The sequence below is a fragment of the Rattus norvegicus genome, chromosome 13 (genome assembly GCF_036323735.1).
Source record: "Rattus norvegicus strain BN/NHsdMcwi chromosome 13, GRCr8, whole genome shotgun sequence".
Lineage (NCBI taxonomy): Eukaryota > Metazoa > Chordata > Mammalia > Rodentia > Muridae > Rattus > Rattus norvegicus.
Genome location: NC_086031.1, coordinates 47,790,005 through 47,807,700, shown reverse-complemented (window position 1 = coordinate 47,807,700; position 17,696 = coordinate 47,790,005). Strand labels below are relative to the sequence as shown.

The following is a 17,696-nucleotide window of genomic DNA, read 5'->3' as shown; positions in this document are numbered from 1 at the left end:
AGGCCTGGAGGAGCTGCAGGAAGCCGAAAGGCTTGCAGACACTTCCTTTATTTCCCCTCCACTCAGCAACGGTTGAAGACCGCTGCCCACATCCACTCCCACCTCCACCCACACACACTCCTGCTCTGCTCCTGTCAACAAGTAAGAAACAGCGCAGATGAAAGCCAAGAAGATAGAGGATTCCCCCTAGCCTTCCCCATTCCGCCTTAAGACCTGACCAAGTAGCATCATCCCGCCACGCCTTGCACTTGAGCCACCTTAAGAGCTGAGCAATGCTCTGGCCTCTCGCCAAGCCCCACCCCCGCTGGCTCTCGCTCCGCCCCTTTCTCCTCCCGCTCTGCTGGGGGAGAGCTGGGGAGCCCCAGTCTGGCCGGAGTTGGCTGGAGCTGTTGCCATGACAAGCATTTTCTTAAGACAGCTCTGCTGTTGAGTCGGTCCTAGGCTGGGGGTGGGGTGGGGGCACGAACTTCTTAGGGGTCCATCCCTCCGAAGACAGCGAGATCAGACACCCGCCCAGCTCCCTGCACCCATTTTCTTCCAGGGAAGGTCCTTCTTCGCAAGGAAGGGTTGGGGAAGAAGACCCAGCCCACTCCCCCCGGCTGTAGCTGAAAGGCCAGAGCGCAAAGCCAGCATCACTAGGTGGTTTGCCACAGTGGGGAGAGCGGTGGGTGGTCACCCCACCCTACTCGGTCGGTCCATGGAAACGCGCAGGGACGGTCCCGCTCGGAGACACCTGGATCTTTGCTAGAAAGAGAGGTAGGCTTGCAGAGAATGAATTGACTCGGGGTTTGCAAACTTTGTTTCTTTCTTTCCTCTGAATGGCTTCTCAAAGATCCCGATTTTCCTCCTGCTAGCAAATTCTGGGAGGGGTGGGATGTCGGGATGGGAGAGAGAGGTGTGTGTGGAGGGAGAATGAGAATGATTTCTTCAACAATATTATTTCTTCCCTGGGTTCTGAAGAATCACATAATCAAACAAGTGATTCCTTTGCGTTTTCCTCTCGATCGTGGGATGGGTGGGGGAAATGGAGGGACTGCCTATTTCGCCCCCAAATTAAGCTCTTGGAAGAAGTATTTATTCCAGCCGACCCCCCCCCCCCGCCCCGAAACCGCGCGCGCTCCTGCCCTCCCCCTCCCCCTTGGTTTGGGAACCAGCCGCAGAATGGAAAACTGTTGCGGAAAAAAAAATATTTTCCGCGTCTGTTCCCTTTCTCGAAAGCCCCAAAGACAGCCGGGGTGGGGGGTTGGGGGAGCGATAGAACCAAATAAATCTTCAGCGGGAAGAAAGGCCTTAAGGCCAGGGAGGGGGCACACTGGGGCCATAAGGTGGAGATGGGTTAGGAGAAGTTGGTACACAAATTAAATTTCTTTGGCTTTGCATGGAAACCTCAGCAGTTTCTCTCTGAGGCTTACAAAACATCCTCAGACTTTGACGTCTATAATTAGCTGTGGAAAAAGCTGGGAGTTCCCTCGCACTGCTGTTGTTTGAGTGAGTGTAAGCGTCCAGAACCAACTGTATGAGTGTCTCTGAGGGCACCGCCCCACGCATCTCTGCGTCTATGAGGGAATGCAGGAGAAGGGACTTGAAAAGTTTTCAGTTCCAAGCCCCAGGCCGTGGGGCAGGCTGGCATGGGCCTCTGGCCCTTAAGAGGGTCCTTGAACAGATCGCTTAAGAGGTCAACATTGAAGCTGCGATTGCCTCCTACCCTTTCCTCTCTCCCTGTCATGGACCTGGGGCCACTTGACATCTTTCCCTGAGATGAGTTGAGCCCTGCACTCTAGTCCACCAAAGAAAGAGGAGTGCCAACTTGCTTTTTTCCAACTGAGTGGGAGAGTTGGAAGGAACCCTCCCCCGCCCCCAATCCTGGGAGCAGAGACAAGCTCTCCTGGCTAGAGCCACCTCTGCCCTGGACACTCCTGCAGGACTCACACACAGTCCCTCTAGACCCCATGCCAGCATCTGCTGGCCAGGTTGGGTGGGTTCCTTGTCAGATGGAGAATCAGGCAGTGGCTGTGCCCACCGATACCAAGAGAGGCAAGGGGAAGGCCGAGAGGAGGGAAAACAAATCCCAATTCTGCAGATCATCTCTCTCCTCCTCAGTTGGGGTGTCTGCAGATCCACCTGCTCCCCCACCCCCATGAGTTCCCCTATTCCTGGCTCTAACTAGAGACCCTTTCCAGTAGCCCCCTTGCTTTAGGTCCTCCTTATCTGGAAAGGAAACCAGGGTGGTTCCAGGCTGGGATCAGCGTGGGAAGGGGACTAAGGGAGAGGGGAATTTCAGAAGAGGACCCCATGAACCGGGCAGGCTAGCTAAGCTATCTACCTATCTGGGTTATGGGGAAAAGGCTTGCTGCGACCCTGGGAAAGAGACAGGCTAGGAGAGTCTAAAAGGTAATCAGGAAAGCTGCCAGAGTACTACGACGCCTTCTCTTGGAGTGCTTGGAGATGGCTCAGACTGTACCTCTCTACCCTACCGGTATTTTGACCCCAGGAAGACTTGATGTTCTTATTCTATAAGAACGGGAGGAGGGAATCCTGGGGGGCAGATACTGGTAGACAAGGATGGCTGCTGCCTGAGGTTCCTGCGCTAGGCGCTAGTGCACTAGGGTGCCTGCTGTAGTGGTCTTGAGTCCTGCGTCTTGGGCAGCTGGAGCGAGTGCTTTTCAGCCCAGCTGTGCCCCCACCTCTCCCAGCTGTGCAGCCCGAGGGACTGGGAACACTGCAGCAGAATCTGGGCCCCCTCCCCTCTAGCTGCCTCTGTGACCCGCCCTATTGTCAGCCTGTCAGCAGCTTGCTCCACCCTCCTGGCTGGCTCTGCCCGAGGTCGTCTGTGCACTCAGGAGAAAGGGCTTAGAAGGAGTAGAGGCTTCTTGCCTTCCAGTCCCTGCTGGTGCCTCATTCCCTTCCCCTTCTATTTTCTATCTCTGTGTCCCTGGATCCAAGGTCAAGATGAAGGAGCTTAGCTTGCCTCACCCCTCACATCCTCAGCTTCTAGCACAGTACTGAGACACACGCACGGAGGCACTCAGTCACACTTGTTAGAAGAAAGGGCAGCTTAATTTCTTAAAAACCATCTGGGGGGGTGCATCTGGAGGTCAGAGGACAATGTGTTCTCTCCCTATACCATGGGGGTCCGGGAGACCCACACTCAGGTCAGGAGAGGCTTCCAGGGAAGAGACCTTGTCTTCAGGTCCATCTTTCTAGTCCCAAGGGTGTGGAGAATAGCACTGGGGAATCAATTGCATGAGGAGTTACAGGAAAGGGCCCCTAGTTTGGCCTCTGTTCTATGGCTTCTCCTTGCTCTGGGAACCCTGCTCACACAGAGACAGTGGGAGGGAGTGGCTGAGTCAGTTTGTCACACAGCTATGGTCTTTGATGTCTGAAGAGAATCAGAAAGAGGGTGCTGGGGGTGGGGTGGGCAGGGAACTAGAATAGTCAGAATCTACCTAAGGTCCAAGGTGGGAGGAGTAAGGTCCCTGAGCAGGGAGAGCAGGGGGTCTTACTTACATCACACTCTGGGATCTGGAGAGGAAAGGGGACACAGGCCGCCCTGCTGTACTTTCCCAGTCTAGCCTATCAGCAGCTCAGACTGCCAGCCGAGACTACAGTTGACTCCTCTTGGTACCCATGGTCCTTTGCTCTTTATTCAGTGTTCTAGGCCCCAGCCCAAAACCAGCCCCACATTAAGATCTACTGAACCTTGAGAGGAGATGAGGGGTATGTTTATTTGGGGCGCCTAGGATCCCGGGAAACATTCTTGATGCTATCTTACAGGTAACGGGCCCCACCCTGAGCCTGCCCTTTCCTGGAAGGGTATCTGCCAGGCCATCTGTGTTCCCTCCCTGCAAGTGCCTCCCAGAGACGCTGCCCACCCAGCCCATTGCCTGCTTTTTCATTCTCCTTGCGGGGAGGAAATTAGGGGTGAAGTGAAGAGGGTGGGGTGAGGCAGGCACCCTCTAGGTGCGTTCTTACTGGGCTAACAGCCTTTCTCCAGGTTTTTTTCCCCTCCAGAAAATAGATGATATACTACTCGCTGTTTTAAATTGACACAGAACCATACGTATTTATAGGCTCCACGATTCGATATGCACATTTACTATATACTGTTCTATTCAAATCTAGAATATTCATCATTCCCTTATGGTTAAAAGAGAAACAATTCAAAGGTGATTCCGTGCAGCTTGTTTGAAGTGAGCATCATGCTGTCACTTCCTCCAGTCATATCATTCAGACGGAACAGAGCGTATTACTCCCCTCTAACTCCTGCTAGGTGCTGTCCATCATCCTGTCTTCCTCCCTCCTCCCCGGCCTGGCAACCACCATTCCATCTCATGTCTGTAGAATCAGCCTTTCCAGATTCCACATGAGGTCATCTGTATCTGTCTTGCCATGCCGTGCCTGGCTGGTTTCACTTAACACGGGGGCCTCCGGTTCTTTCCGTGTTGTTGAAGATGACAGGTTGCTTTTCTTTCGTGGCTGAACTCTGTAGTGCGTTTGGTAAAGCACCGGGCATCTTCTTGACCAGTCTGTGGGCTGATGGGAACTTGGGCTGCTTTGATCTCCTCCGTGTTTTAAACAGTGTTGCAACAGACAGAGCAGAGCAGAGCCGGCAGACATCTCTGTGCTCTTCTCATTTCCTTCCCATGCATGCTTACCAGTGGGATTGCTGGACCGGTGGGCAGCTCCATTTTTAATTCTGTTTGTGTGTGCTGGGAATCGGATCTAGGGCCTCTTGCGTGCCAAGCAGGCGCTCAACTCCAGCTCTGTTTTTACTATTTTGAGGAACCTGCATGATTTTTTTCCATAGTGACTAAATCGTTTCCCCTTTCCCGTGGGGTATACAAGTGAGCGTACCCTGGGGTTAGAGTCCAGGAGAGCTGTGAGGAATGTCTTGTACTCTGTTTCCTCTCCCAGAATCTCTTTGTCTCCTCTTTTCCTACCATGAGCTGCTCTTGTTCCACTGACTTATTTCCTTTGCACATGTACAAACAGGAATGGACCTACTTGGAGTCAGAGCCAACAGCTTCTGCTCAGAGAAGCGTCTGTTGGTCAGTGTGGAGCAGGGAGAGAGAACTGAGAGAAACAGGGTTGAGAACCAAGGACCTGGCTTCCTCAGCTCTCTCACTCCCCCCTTTTCTCCTGGTTTACCAAGTTTCACACAAGAATTTGGGCAAGTTTCATTCAGTTCGGAAAAATGATTGGAACGACCACCTTCTTCCTGCCTTCCTGCCATCATCCAGGGCATGCCCTGGGGCTGAGCTGGTGTGCTTACTGCTGGACTCTGGCTGGGTTCACAGTGCTCAGCTCAGGGCACTCACTATGAGGTCTGGCTAGCTTGTAGACTCTGTGTCGGGAGTGCAAAGCAGTAGTCTCCTACAGAGGATGCTGGCAGTATCCAACAGGCGACATTCGCATTCACACAGCAGTCCTAGTCTTTATCCCAAAGATGCATGCCCACAAGTAAGGGACGGTGTGTGTGCAGCAAGTCCAGGTGCATTTGTAATCGAAACCTCCGGAAACCATCTTTCTGCCCAAGCTGGATATGGTGGTGTACGCCTACAGTCCCAGCACCTGCAAGCTTAAGGCAGAAGTGCTGTGAATTAGAGGCTATCCTGGGATACATAGGAAAGCCTTGTCTCAAAAAGAGAAAGGTGTGTGTGTGTGTGTGTGTGTGTGTGTGTGTGTGTGTGTGTGTGTGTGTATGCACACACGCACATATGCACACTCAAATAATAAATCAGAAATAATAAAATGGGGGTGGGGGATTTAGCTCAGTGGTAGAGCGCTTGCCTAGCAAGCGCAAGGCCCTGGGTTCGGTCCCCAGCTCTGAAAAAAAGAAAAAAAAAGAAAAAAGAAAATGGTTTCCTATAGGAGGCAGTTGAGGCGTCAGGATGGGATTGAGACGTCTTTGGTTATGGTTTTTCAGACAGTTTTGACTAAAATACTTACATATTTCAACAGTTAAATTAGATTTAAACAACCCCAAACCTGACTACAACAGAAACACTGACTAATGAGTAATCATTTCATTACAAAGAATTAATTTAAACAAGATTTTTAAGGTTTTTTTTTTTTTGAGACAAGGTTAGGCTGGCCTTAAACCTGTAGTAATCCTCCTGCCTCACCCTCCCGAGCCCTGTGCCACTACATCTGGCTAATTCAAATACTTTTCAGTCTTACTGCTCTGATTGTGCACTCTTGGTAGAATATCTGATCTAAGGATTGAGAGAAACCTTGGACTGTGCGTCGCAGGTACGCTACTGTCCCTAGCATTGTCGTCCTGAATAGAAAACTACAGGGCAGATGAGTATCTATGCTCGGGAACTCAGAGGTCTAAAAGGCAGGGTCTGAGTATGGGAAGAGGCAGAGAAGAACGTAGATGGAGAGGGAAGCACAGGATTCTTTGCTTCTTTGTCTGCATTTAGAAGCGAAACGGTAGAGCGCTTACCTAGGAAGCACAAGGCCCTGGGTTCGGTCCCCAGCTCCGAAAAAAAGAACCAAAAAAAAAAAAAAAAAGAAGCGAAACGGCATCCAGTGCCTGGGTTTTTTACTTACTTGTTTATTTTCATTGCATGCATGTGTGTGTGTGCAAGATGTGTGTGCAGAGGGCGCATACTTGAGGGAGTGGTTGGGGAACAACCCTGTAGAGTCCAAGGATGAGAGTCAACCTGCCAGTCTTGCAGGGCCAGCGCCCTCACCTGCTGAGCCACCTCCTCAGCCCCTGGATTGTTATTTCCAGGTGCCACTTCCTATATTAGAAGCCAATGTCACGTGACTGTTATCAGGTCTGAGACTGGACAAGGACGGTGAACTGCATTGTGCCGGGAAACCGGAGCACACTTGTGTCGAAGAACACAGGAGCCTGTGTACAGGGGCATTCGCAGTGGATGTGAGACACTGAGAAACAACACAAGAGAAGTAACCTGTGATAAAAAGGGGCTTCATGAGTCCCGTCTAACAGCTGAAGCAGCCAGGAAGGGTAGGAAGTGGAAACTCTTCACAGAAATGCAAGCTAACCAGACACGGAAGAAGTGATCTTTACCTTTCAGTTTAACATGGCGTGGTGACTGCCTAGGAGGCTGAGGCAGGAGGATCACAAGTAGAAGGCCAAAGGCCTTGTCTCCAAATAAAAATGTTAAAAAAAAAAAGTTGGAATTTACCTTAATGATGAGTACTTGCCTAGGATATACCAGTCAGGCCCTGGTTTGACCCCTTTATGGCTCAATGAATAAACTTACTTTTTAAAGCTTATTTATTATTTAGCTGGACATGGTAGCCGGCGTCTACAATCTCAATTACTTGAGGCACAGTAGGGTAGGGTCTTACGTAGGGTTTCTACTGCTGTGAAGAGACACCAGGGCCACAGCAACTCTCATAGAGGAGAGCATTTAACTGGGGCTGGCTTACAGCTCAGAGGTTCCGTCCACTACTGTCATGGCGGGAAGCATGGCCGCGTGCAGCAGACATGGTGCTGGACAAGGACCTGAGAGTTCTACATCTGGTCAACAGACAGCAGGAAGAGACAGCTGCACTGGGCCTGGCTTAAGCCTCTGAGACCTCAAAGCCCAGCCCCCAGTGACGTACTTTTTCCAACAAGGCCACACCTTCTAATAGTGACCCTTGGTCCCTGGTGACCCAGTATTCAAACACATGGCTCTGTAGAGGCCATTCTTATTCAGACCATGGCAGGTAGTAAGTTCATGGCCAGTCTGTGCAGAATAGTAAGGTTCCAACTAAAAATTGCTCACATTTGGGTCTTTTTGTTTCGTTTTGTTTTTGTTGTTGATTTTTGTTTGTCTTGTTTTTTTTTTTTTTTTTTTTTTTGAGGTAAGGTCTCACTTTGTAGCCCTAGCTAGTTTGAAGCTGACTATGTAGACCTCGAATTCACAGAAATCTACCTGCCTCTGCTTCCTGAGTGCTAGGATTAAAAGTCTGTGCCACCATGCCCGCCCTTGGGTTGGATTTTTTATTGGAAAGTAAGTATATATGGAATACACGATGTGATGTGTTGATATATACTATGGAATGAGTAAGCGACAGTGGTTAACATATCTAGGAGCACATTCTTACCTTTTCCATGTCGAGGCGTGAGCACTTAAACTATTCTCTTAGCAGTTGTGAAACCTACCTTACCATCAGCTGCAGTCTCCATGCTAGACAGCAGATAACAAAGATTTATTTCTTCTCACTTTGTATCTCTTGGCCAAGAGCTCCCAACCTGCCCTTTCCTTCAGCATTTTTCCCCAACAATAAGCTGATTCAGAGCAGGCTCATTAGTAGATGATAAAATTATTAAGCAGGGAGGGGCGCGTACTATGAGATAAAAGGTTGGTCCCAGCATGCCTTGCAGAGTGTCTGGCTTAACAGAAGTTGCTTTTTTTCACATTTCTGAAAGTCAGAAGTCTAAGATCAGGCACCGGCAAACCTGGAGTCAGACAAGGGCCGCTTCCTGATTAAGCCATTTTCTTCTCGGTCCTCAGAAGAGGGGTGAGGACAGAGACTGCAGGGTTCTCCTGTGTCTCTTAGGCAGACACTAACCCTATTCACCAGGCTCCCGCCCTCCTGATGTCTCATCCCAGCACTCTGAGGATTTGACTGCTATGAATTTGGAGGGCCAGACACAAAAGCGTTCTGTCCATACAGAACACAGCAGATCTTCTCGCAGACTCCTTGCTCTTCACCTGAGGGGAGGAAATGTCTTTAGCAAGACCACACAGGTCACCTTAGTAAGGAATCAAGCATTCTCCGTGGTGGGAACCCCCTCCTGCCAAAGGGAAAGCTTCCCCAAGAGGAATTTCTCCCACAGCCTGTGGTCTAGTCAAAACTGCTTAGCCAGATCTAGTTTCAAAGAGATGACTAGACATCTAAAGGGGGGGACATGCTAAAGAGCAGCCAGGGCTTGAAAGAAAGAGAGGGAGAGGGAGAGAGACAGAGGGAGGGAGGGAAGGAAGGAGGAAAGTCATTAAAACATAATAATTGGGAGTTGGGGGCCAACAAGATGGCCTATGAGGAAAGGGTGCCTGCGACCAAATAGGTGGGAGAAGAGAACCACTTCTCGAAGTTGTCCCGACAGCCACAGATGCACACCCACGCACAAAAAATAAGGAAGTAATCGAAAAGAACATTGTTGCTGCAGGGTTGGAAAGGATGAAGGTAAAACCCACTTTCCATTAAAAGAAACAAAAGAAAAGCCGGAGATCTGGCTAATTGGTTCCAAGTGCTTCTCTCTGCCCCCGTAAAGGACCCAAGTTCAGTTCCCAACACCCGTTCAGACGTCTTACAACCTCCTGTAACCTCAGCACCAAGGTAACACCTCCTGGCCTCCATGGCACACAAGATCTCACACATACATACATACATACATACATACATACATACATACATACATACATACACACACATACACAAAAATAATAATTAAAAAAAACCGCAAATCTTTTAAAATAAGAAACTAAAGAGACAGTCAAGCCATAAATAATGTAAGGGCTTCAATCTGTTTTTTACATTTTTAAAATTTAGAATCTCTGTGTATGCGTGTTCTGAAGTGTGTACTCCTGGCATGTGTGGAGGTTGGAGGACAAACTGTGGGAGTTGTTTCTCTCGTTATACCATGTGGGTACCAGGGATCAGACTCTGGTCCTTTGGGGGCAAGTACCCTTACCCTCTGAGCCATCTCACTGGCCCAATGTATAAATTGTTTTTTATTAATTTTATATCTTTATTCACGTTAAAGGGATGAATGTTTTGCCTTGCATGTATATCATGCGTGTGCCTGGTTCCTGTGGAGGTCAGAAGAGGGAACCCAATCCCCTAAATCCAGAGTTACAGGGAGCTGTGAGCCACTGTGTGGGTGTCGGGAATCCAGCTCAGGTCTTCTGCAAGAGCACCCCGTGTTCTTAACCGTTGAGCCACGTCTCCAGCCCCAGTGTATAAATTTTAATTGTATAGGGTGGGGGGAATGTATTGCAAAAGCCATTCTGGGACAATTGAGAATATTTTAGTCTGGATATTAAGTGATATGCAATTACTATTACATTTTTTTAGATGTAAAAGTGGCCATATGGCTTTATGCCATAGTATCCTTTTTATGCAAAAATATTTAAGGCATAGTGGTTTTAAGTCATTTTCAAGCAGTTCAGCAAAAATGTGTGTGCGCACGTGCACACACACCCGAAGGAGAAGACAATGATAAAGGTTGGTAAAGTGCCTTCCTTAGGGCATGCAGAGTCCTTCAGTCCACCCTCACTCCTACAAGAAAACAGGACAAGAACAATTGATGACACCAAACGAAGAGTGTGTAGTTGGCTTTTGTATGACTTGTGGTTTGTTTGTCTCCTTCCTCTTCTTCCTCCTCCTCCTTCACTACCACCACCTCCTCTTCCTCCTCTTCTACCTCCTCCTCTTCCTCCTCCTTCAACATTTCATGTTTGATATATGTAACAGTCTAAGATAGGGTGAGACCTGAATCCCAGAAAGGGTTCCTAGAGTCCTAGACTCCTTCCTCCATCTTCCCTAAGCAACCAGAGGGGTCTTCCCACACAGTCACTTCCCTTAGACCCTCCCTCTCGCTTCTCTGTCCAGTGAGTAGGCTAGTAGACTGAGCAATGTGCAGGAGGCCTGATGACACCATGCCTCGGCCTAGAGAAAGCCTAGGGACTAGGGGCTTCACCATGTGAAGAGGTCCCAGGTTGTAAGAAGAGGAATATGCCTACAGCCCAAAGTTGTTGCTGACCTCTTCTGACCCCTTCACATCCTCTACTAAGGTGATTCTGAGGGAACCTGTCCTGCCTTCTCGGAGCCTTGGTGACTAACCTAAATGTGGTGATTGGAATGGGTATGGCCCCCATAGGTTCATGTGTGTGAATGCTTGACCCATAGGGAGTGGCACTGTTAGGAAGTATGGCCTTGGTGGAGGAAGTGTGTCACTGTGGAGGCGGACTTTGAGATTAGACACACACACACACACACACACACACACACACACACACACACACACACACACACACACACGCTCAAGCTCTGTCCAGTGTGGAATTAGAACTTGCTGCCTGTGGATCAAGATGTAAAACTCTTGGCTCCTTCAGCACCGTGTCTGCCTGCATCACGCCATGCTTCCCACCTTGAGAATGGACTGGATCTCTGAAACTGTAAGCTAGCCCCAAAGAAATGTTTTCCTTTATAAGAGCTTTATGAGAGCTGCCTTGATCATGTTGTCCCTTCACAGCAGTGGAACCCTAAACACTAAGCAGGGTCTTCCAGATGTTTCCTTGCTGGGGACAGTATACCTGGTTTCACTGGCAATGGCCCAAACCACAGTGTGGCCACCCCCACCTCTCCAGCCTGGCCCTGGCCCTGGCTCTGGAGAGACACGGTTTCTGGGGCTGCTCATCTCTCTCTTCCTGGAAACCTTGGGCTAGGCCCAGTGTGACTCAGGGCTCTCCTCGTATATGATCCTACTGTCAACTCCTCTTCTGTCTTTTTAGGAGCCTGAGGGAGAAGGAGCTGGGATGGGATGCTGAAAATGGGCAGACAGGGAGGGGTTTGTTCTTGGAGCCATTGAGCCCGCCGGAGGAGCTCAGAGTTAGGAGTCAGAGGTCTAGTAATCTCGTGCTGTCTGTATGACCTTAAGTGAGGCAGCTATCTCCCTGAGCCTTCATCCCCCTCACTGGACCGAGAAACCAAATGTAGACTTTCAGAAGCTAGATGCTACAGCCTGCGGCTAAATCCCATCACCTACTTGAGGCGACAAGAAGTAAAGCCAGGCAGACTCTGCCTTCTCACAACCACCCTTGGAGTTAGAAATAAAGACAGGTTGTAGGTTCCCCACCTCCAGGACTTCAGTTAGCAAGTACTTAGTATTGATACCTCCCAGTGCCTTGGTCACTGTTCCATTGCTGTGAAGAGACACCATGGCCAAGGCAACTCTTACAAAGGAAAGCATTTCGCTGGGAGCTTGCTCACAGTTTCATAGGCTTAGTCCATTATCATCATGCCAGGGAGCATAGCAAGATAATGTGGTGCTAGTCAGTGACTGAGAGCTACATTCTGATCCTCAGGCAAAGAGAGACAGAGAAATAGGCCTATCATGGGCTTTTGAAACCTCAAAGCCCACCCCCAATGACACAAATCTTCCAACAAGGCCACACTTCTATTTCTTCTAGGCCTATCCAAGAGTTCCACCCCCTGGTGACTAAGCGTTCACATATATAAGCCTGTGGTGTCATTCTCATCCAAACCACCACACCCAGCCATAATTGTACTGTCAAGAAATATCAGTACTGATTAGAAGCAGAGAAATCCAAGTCTTCAGGGACTTACTGTCTTCAAGAGACCACAAATCCCAAGAGACCCTTTCGGTTGAACCATAGGAAATTACCAATATGCAACCACTTTGACCTCCAGAAGGTAGTTTCCTATCATTCATCCTAAATATCAGTGTCGAACGTTGGAAATCAGGGGTCATATAGTTATGCTGTGGGCTAGCGAGGTTCAAAAATACTGGGTAAGCTGCCGCTAGCTAGACCGGCCTGCCTTCTCTTCTCAGTTCAGATCTTTTGGCTCTGGAGGTGATACTTGTGTTGGCCAAGTCTTTGTCCAAACGTCTATTGACACCCTTACATTAGCCTTCCTGGAACTGGCCAAAATAGCTGCCCATGGAGAAGAAAAATTGCCACCCACCTTCGCAGACGGTCCCTGTGTCCCTAGTAGCCTGCTTGACATGTGAGGATGGAAGGGACTTCTAGGAAAACAGAAACAAGCTACTCTTTGCCCTTTCCCATGGCAGAGAGAAGGACACAGTTACAGGGCCCTGGCTAGACTGGGACTTACTTTGTAGCCCAGATTGGCTAAGAACTCACAACTATCCTCCTAACCTCTGCCTCCCACACGCTAGTATTAAAGGTGTTTGCCGCCATGCCTGAATAATTATTTATTTTGTGATACTAGAAGGGCCTCAGCAAGCATGCTACCACCAGAGCTCTCTGTCCCCCTGCCTCAGTCTTGCTGCCCAAGCCTAGGAAGTAGCTGGGACCACAGGCCTGTGCCACCAAGCCTGTCTCAACTGAAAATAATTCTTGCAGGAGGCATTCGCCAGACAGGATCTGAGCGTGTAGAACGGACTGTGTAGGAGTCGGGCAGAGGGAGGCAGGGTGTAGCTGGAGGAAGGTCTGTGTAGCTAAGTCCTGACTGCAGATACTGAAAGCCAGAGAGTCAGATGTTTCTGCAGGTGAGGGAGGCTGTCTGTGCCCGCCCGCTGGCACACCGCCAGCCTCGTCGGAGCCACCACCAGTGTCACAGACAGGATGGCATCTGGCCTCAGCAGCAGCTGCTGTCTACCTGCTTCCCAGTGCTGGGGACCATTAGAATGGTTTTGATGTGTCCCCCCTGCTGTCTGTACCACAGTCTTCTTGGTGGGGAACACTCATAGGACATCTGTTAGGATGCTAGGACGGACACAGCTGGCACCCCCTCTTCCAGGAGCTGTCTGACCTTGTACAGAGAGATGAGTCACTGGCTTGGGACTGGGAAGCGGCCTGGTTGTTGAGCCAGTGAGGCTGTGAGGTAGATGAAGTTAGGGACATAGTCCATTTCCCCTCTTTGTCAAAGGAGAAAGTACAACCCAGAGACTTAGCCAAGGATGCCTGGCTCTCGCTTGAGGCAAAGCCAGGGCCAAAATGCAGTTCTTTACCTCCCAAGTCTGCCGCTGAGTATTCACCACCCCCATCGCGTCATCACTGGGTGACACTGCTCATCACTGAACCTCCCGGGTCCCAGGGTCTCTCCTCTTATAACAGAGAGCCATTCCAGTAAGCTAGAGGATGGCGTGCCTCACCTCGAGGTCGTGCGTTAGGAGCACTTTGGATGAAAGAGGCTAGCAACCGTGAAGCCACTGTGCTATTGATAGTCAGGGTCATTAGCACTAGAGAAAATGCAGAACCGTGCTCTTGGGAGCACCACCCTCATCCACACTGCCTCTAATGGAGCCAGGCTCTCTTCACAGCTCTGCATGTAGTGGGGCCTTGCGCTAGAAGGGGCAGGGCGATCTTGAGAGGATGCAGACGTCATGGCAGGGGATGGGCAGAGTCTTCCTTCTCCAGCCAGGGTATCCCTGGGCCTGCCTTTTCCTTGGGGCAGGCTCCCAGAAAGGTTAGAGGAAATACAGAAAGGAAGCTATGGGATCTCTACTTCTTCCGGGGCAGCTGAGTAAGCCAGATTAGACTGTGACCCTTGACTTGAGGGGGAGGGGGTCACAGTAACATGACAGCGAACCTGGTTTTGTAGATGGAACCAATCTGTCATTCATTTGCTTTCCTGTGTATTCATTCATTGAACAAACAGGAAGTGAGTGCAAGCTATATACTGGTTACTATGTTGCCGGTAGGAAAGCGGTATCTAGGATACAGGAAGAGCCCAGGTCGGCTGACCCAAAGCTCATAGAAGCTTTTTGATTTAACCATGTCTGAGTGCATCCAGAGCCCTCTGCTTAGATGGTGGCAAAGCTACTACATCTCTGGGACACCCAGACGGGATCCAAATGGTACCTAGGAATAAAGCAATACCCCCTGTTTCTTTTCCAGTCCTCCCTCTGCACTTCAGTCTCTCCACCCTCCTTGCAGAGGGGGCAGTCTCAGCTTCAGATGGTGCATGCTCTACACACACTTACAGGGCCTCTAGAAAACCTATATGCCACCTTTCCTCATGTTCCCTGCAGTGTTGTGACAGCTGTGTTAGGTGTGGCAAAGAACACTGTGCAAATGTGAGAGTGCTGGGTGTCTGGGGGACTTTCTTAAGTGCTCCTCCGTACTCCTCCATGTTCTCCTGTGCTCCTCCGTGCTCCTCTGTGTTCCTCTGTGCTCCTCCCTCTCCATTTCACTCCCTTCTTTCCACTGCCCAGCTCTCCTCCCTACCCCCCAGCCCTCAAGCCCCCTTCTTGTAATACTGTCATCAAGTCCCCTCACCTAGACAAAACCCACAGCAACATCGGTTGCATCTTAACACCAACAGTGGGTACAACGATCCAAGCTAATTTGTTAACCATGTGTTCAATCTCTAACTTGGAGCATCTCATTCAACATCCCCCCCACCCCCCATCTTACCAATCGATCAATGTTAGGAGTCTTCATTTTACAGATTAATGAAGATATTTCCAAAACAAAAGGCTGAGAAGCAACTTTCGTCTAAGCTATTTCAGGGCTTCCTCTTTCTATTGCCGAGTGACTGACTAGAAGATGGGGGCACAGAGAGGCTCCGTGCATCTACTGAATGTCGAGTAAGCGCCAGCTGCTTTCAGATTATGTCACAACAACCACCTTCTGAGACAGGTATAGGATTTGACTTCCAGCATCTGGTTTGTGGGAACAGACGCTCACTCAAAAAGAGCAGGAAGAAAAAGAATAGATGGGGCCTTATTAAAGGGTTACGGGGAAATATTGCAGAACTTGGGTGTGGGAGGGTAACCCTGGTAGGGCTGGGCCTTCTCCCTGGGCCTTGGAGAACTCCTTTCACAGCAGGTCACCCCCCTCCCTTGTGCACATGCACACAGCTTAAGCAGCAGGCTCAGTCCAGATCTCTAAATAAATTAGCTCAGGCTCTCCGTCCAAATGCCAAAGGCTCCAGCTGAGCTCTGAGATCTTCCCATTAACCGTGGCCCAATCAGGCATAGAAACCCAGTCTTGCCTTCCCAGAGGCCATCTGGCTGGTTAACACTGGTGCTGATCTTTGACCAGGGTCTGCCCAACATATAAACCTGTGCCCTTTCTACTCAGGGCTACCTCTGAACAAAGGTACTTGAGTCCGATTCTCCTGGAGTGTTGTGTTTTTCTCCACCCTGATTCTGGGCATTGAACCTAAGGTCTTGCCCGCAGCAGGCAAGTGCTACATCTCCCTAAGGTACAGCCTCAGTCCTGATTCTCCTGGGGTGTGTGTTCCATTAGGACACAGACCTTAGTCATTTTGGTTCAGTGATGTCTTCTGTGGCAAGTGTTCACAATGTAGCTCTGGGATAGGACACTGGCCTAGCTCTCCTGAAAGCCTGGGTTTTATCTATCCACAACATGGTGAAAATGGAGAAAGAAAAAAAAAATACAGGTTCAGGGGAGGGGAAACCGGTAGCTTTCACTTGGGAAACTTTCGACCTCTGAATCCCCAAGACCTAAAGGAAGTGAGTTATGTTTTAAGCTTTGGGGAGTGGAAATAAGTGGAGCTGTCCTGAGGGGTGCTTCTGGCGCCAACTTTTATGGGGAAATGTTAGGAACCATGTCTTAATGTGGAAAAGACTAGAGGAGTGTGTGCCTTAGATTTGTTTCCTGTTTTACGCATCGGACCTACGCTGTTAGCCATAGGAGGAAAACCAGTGACGGGAGATTTCCCCTAACATTGAAAAATCCATTTTACTGGGACTAGGAAATAGGATACAGAGGTCCTGTGTGGACAGGGGAAGAATGCTAATTTCTACTGGGTTTCCAGCCCAAAGGCCAGAGTTGACCAAATCTTTCAGTCCCTTCAGTGCCTTTCTTTCTCCACAGCGGTTTCCTGTGTCCCTGATCACCAGGCTGTCTTGATCCTGGCAGATGATGGCTACAGCAGAGCACAGGGTTAGGGGGTCAGGTAGAACCGGGCTCACATGTGTTTGGCCGGTTCTGTGACCAAGTACCAATTAATGAGTGGCCAATAGTAGGTTCTCCTTCTTCTATCCCAGTGGTTCTCAACCTTCCTGACCCTTTGACCCTTTTATACAGTTCTTCATGCTCTGGTGACCCCCAAGCATAATTTGCTATTTCACTGCTACTTCATAACTGTAATTTTGCCACTGCTATGAATCTTAATGTAAATATCTGATCTGCAGGGTATCCGTGACCCCTGTGTAAGGCTGAGAAACCCTGTTTCTGTCCCTTGATTTCTCCCTTCATCTATCCAGGCATCTGTCATAGTCCATGATCTCCCAATAACTGTCCCCCACCCTCACACAGCTCTCCAGCAAAGCACTTCTAGGTGTGGCCTAGGAGCTCTGCCATTTGCCTGGCGTAGGTGCCAACGCCAGGATTTTCTCGTTGCTTAAGCAATGGGAATCCTGGATAGATGAGGTGGATCTGAGGGTGGGGTAGTTCAGATGCTTCGATGTTTGTTCTTGCCCCCCTGAATTCCTCTGACCATAAGAGACAACACTGGGGAAGCTCTTGTCTGTAATGGAAGTCAGACTAGGTGCGATGTTCTTTTTAGAAACTGTGAGGACCCAAGGGAATCTTCACTGTTTGGTCACCCAGGTCAGCTGCCAGCTGCTACTGGAATGGAGCAGACCACTGGATACACAGCTGGGAGAGTCTAGGCTGGAATCTGCCTTGCTTTCTCTGGTACACACTCTCAAGCGATCTCAGCTGGAACATAGCGGCCACTGGGCCAAGGTAATGCATGAGTCACTTTTGCCTTCCTTGCTCTGGAAGGGGCTTTGGCATTAAATGCATCTTGTTCTCACTTCCTGTGGGCAGCTCCAGGGCTCCCGGCTCTGAGTGGAGGAAATTCTACAGTCCGTGGGGATAGCATCTGGCACTGGAGATGCCTTCAGGGGAAGTGACTTATGGATGCAGATGTGAATATTAGCTAAGAGTTCACTGGCTAACGGCACTGCAGTTGCTGGGGTATCCTGCTCTCAGCAAGCCTGGGAGCCAGCCTGTGGGCTCCTTCAAGGGAGGAGTGATGCT

General features: G+C 49.7%; 1 protein-coding gene across 8 annotated transcripts in view; it reads left to right on the top strand.

Moving 5' to 3' along the window:
- Positions 1 to 311: 311 nt before the first annotated feature.
- Atp2b4 (ATPase plasma membrane Ca2+ transporting 4) overlaps positions 312 to 17,696 on the top strand; it is a 99,233-nt gene continuing 81,848 nt past the window's right edge. For 7 of the 8 annotated variants that reach the window (XM_039090642.2, XM_039090644.2, XM_039090640.2 and 4 more), the window contains exon 1: positions 312 to 756. The gene's annotated coding sequence lies outside the window, so the exon portion shown is untranslated. Of the gene's footprint in view, positions 757 to 17,261; positions 17,400 to 17,696 lie in introns of all 8 variants that reach the window. The other variant, XM_039090641.2, reaches the window with a different exon arrangement.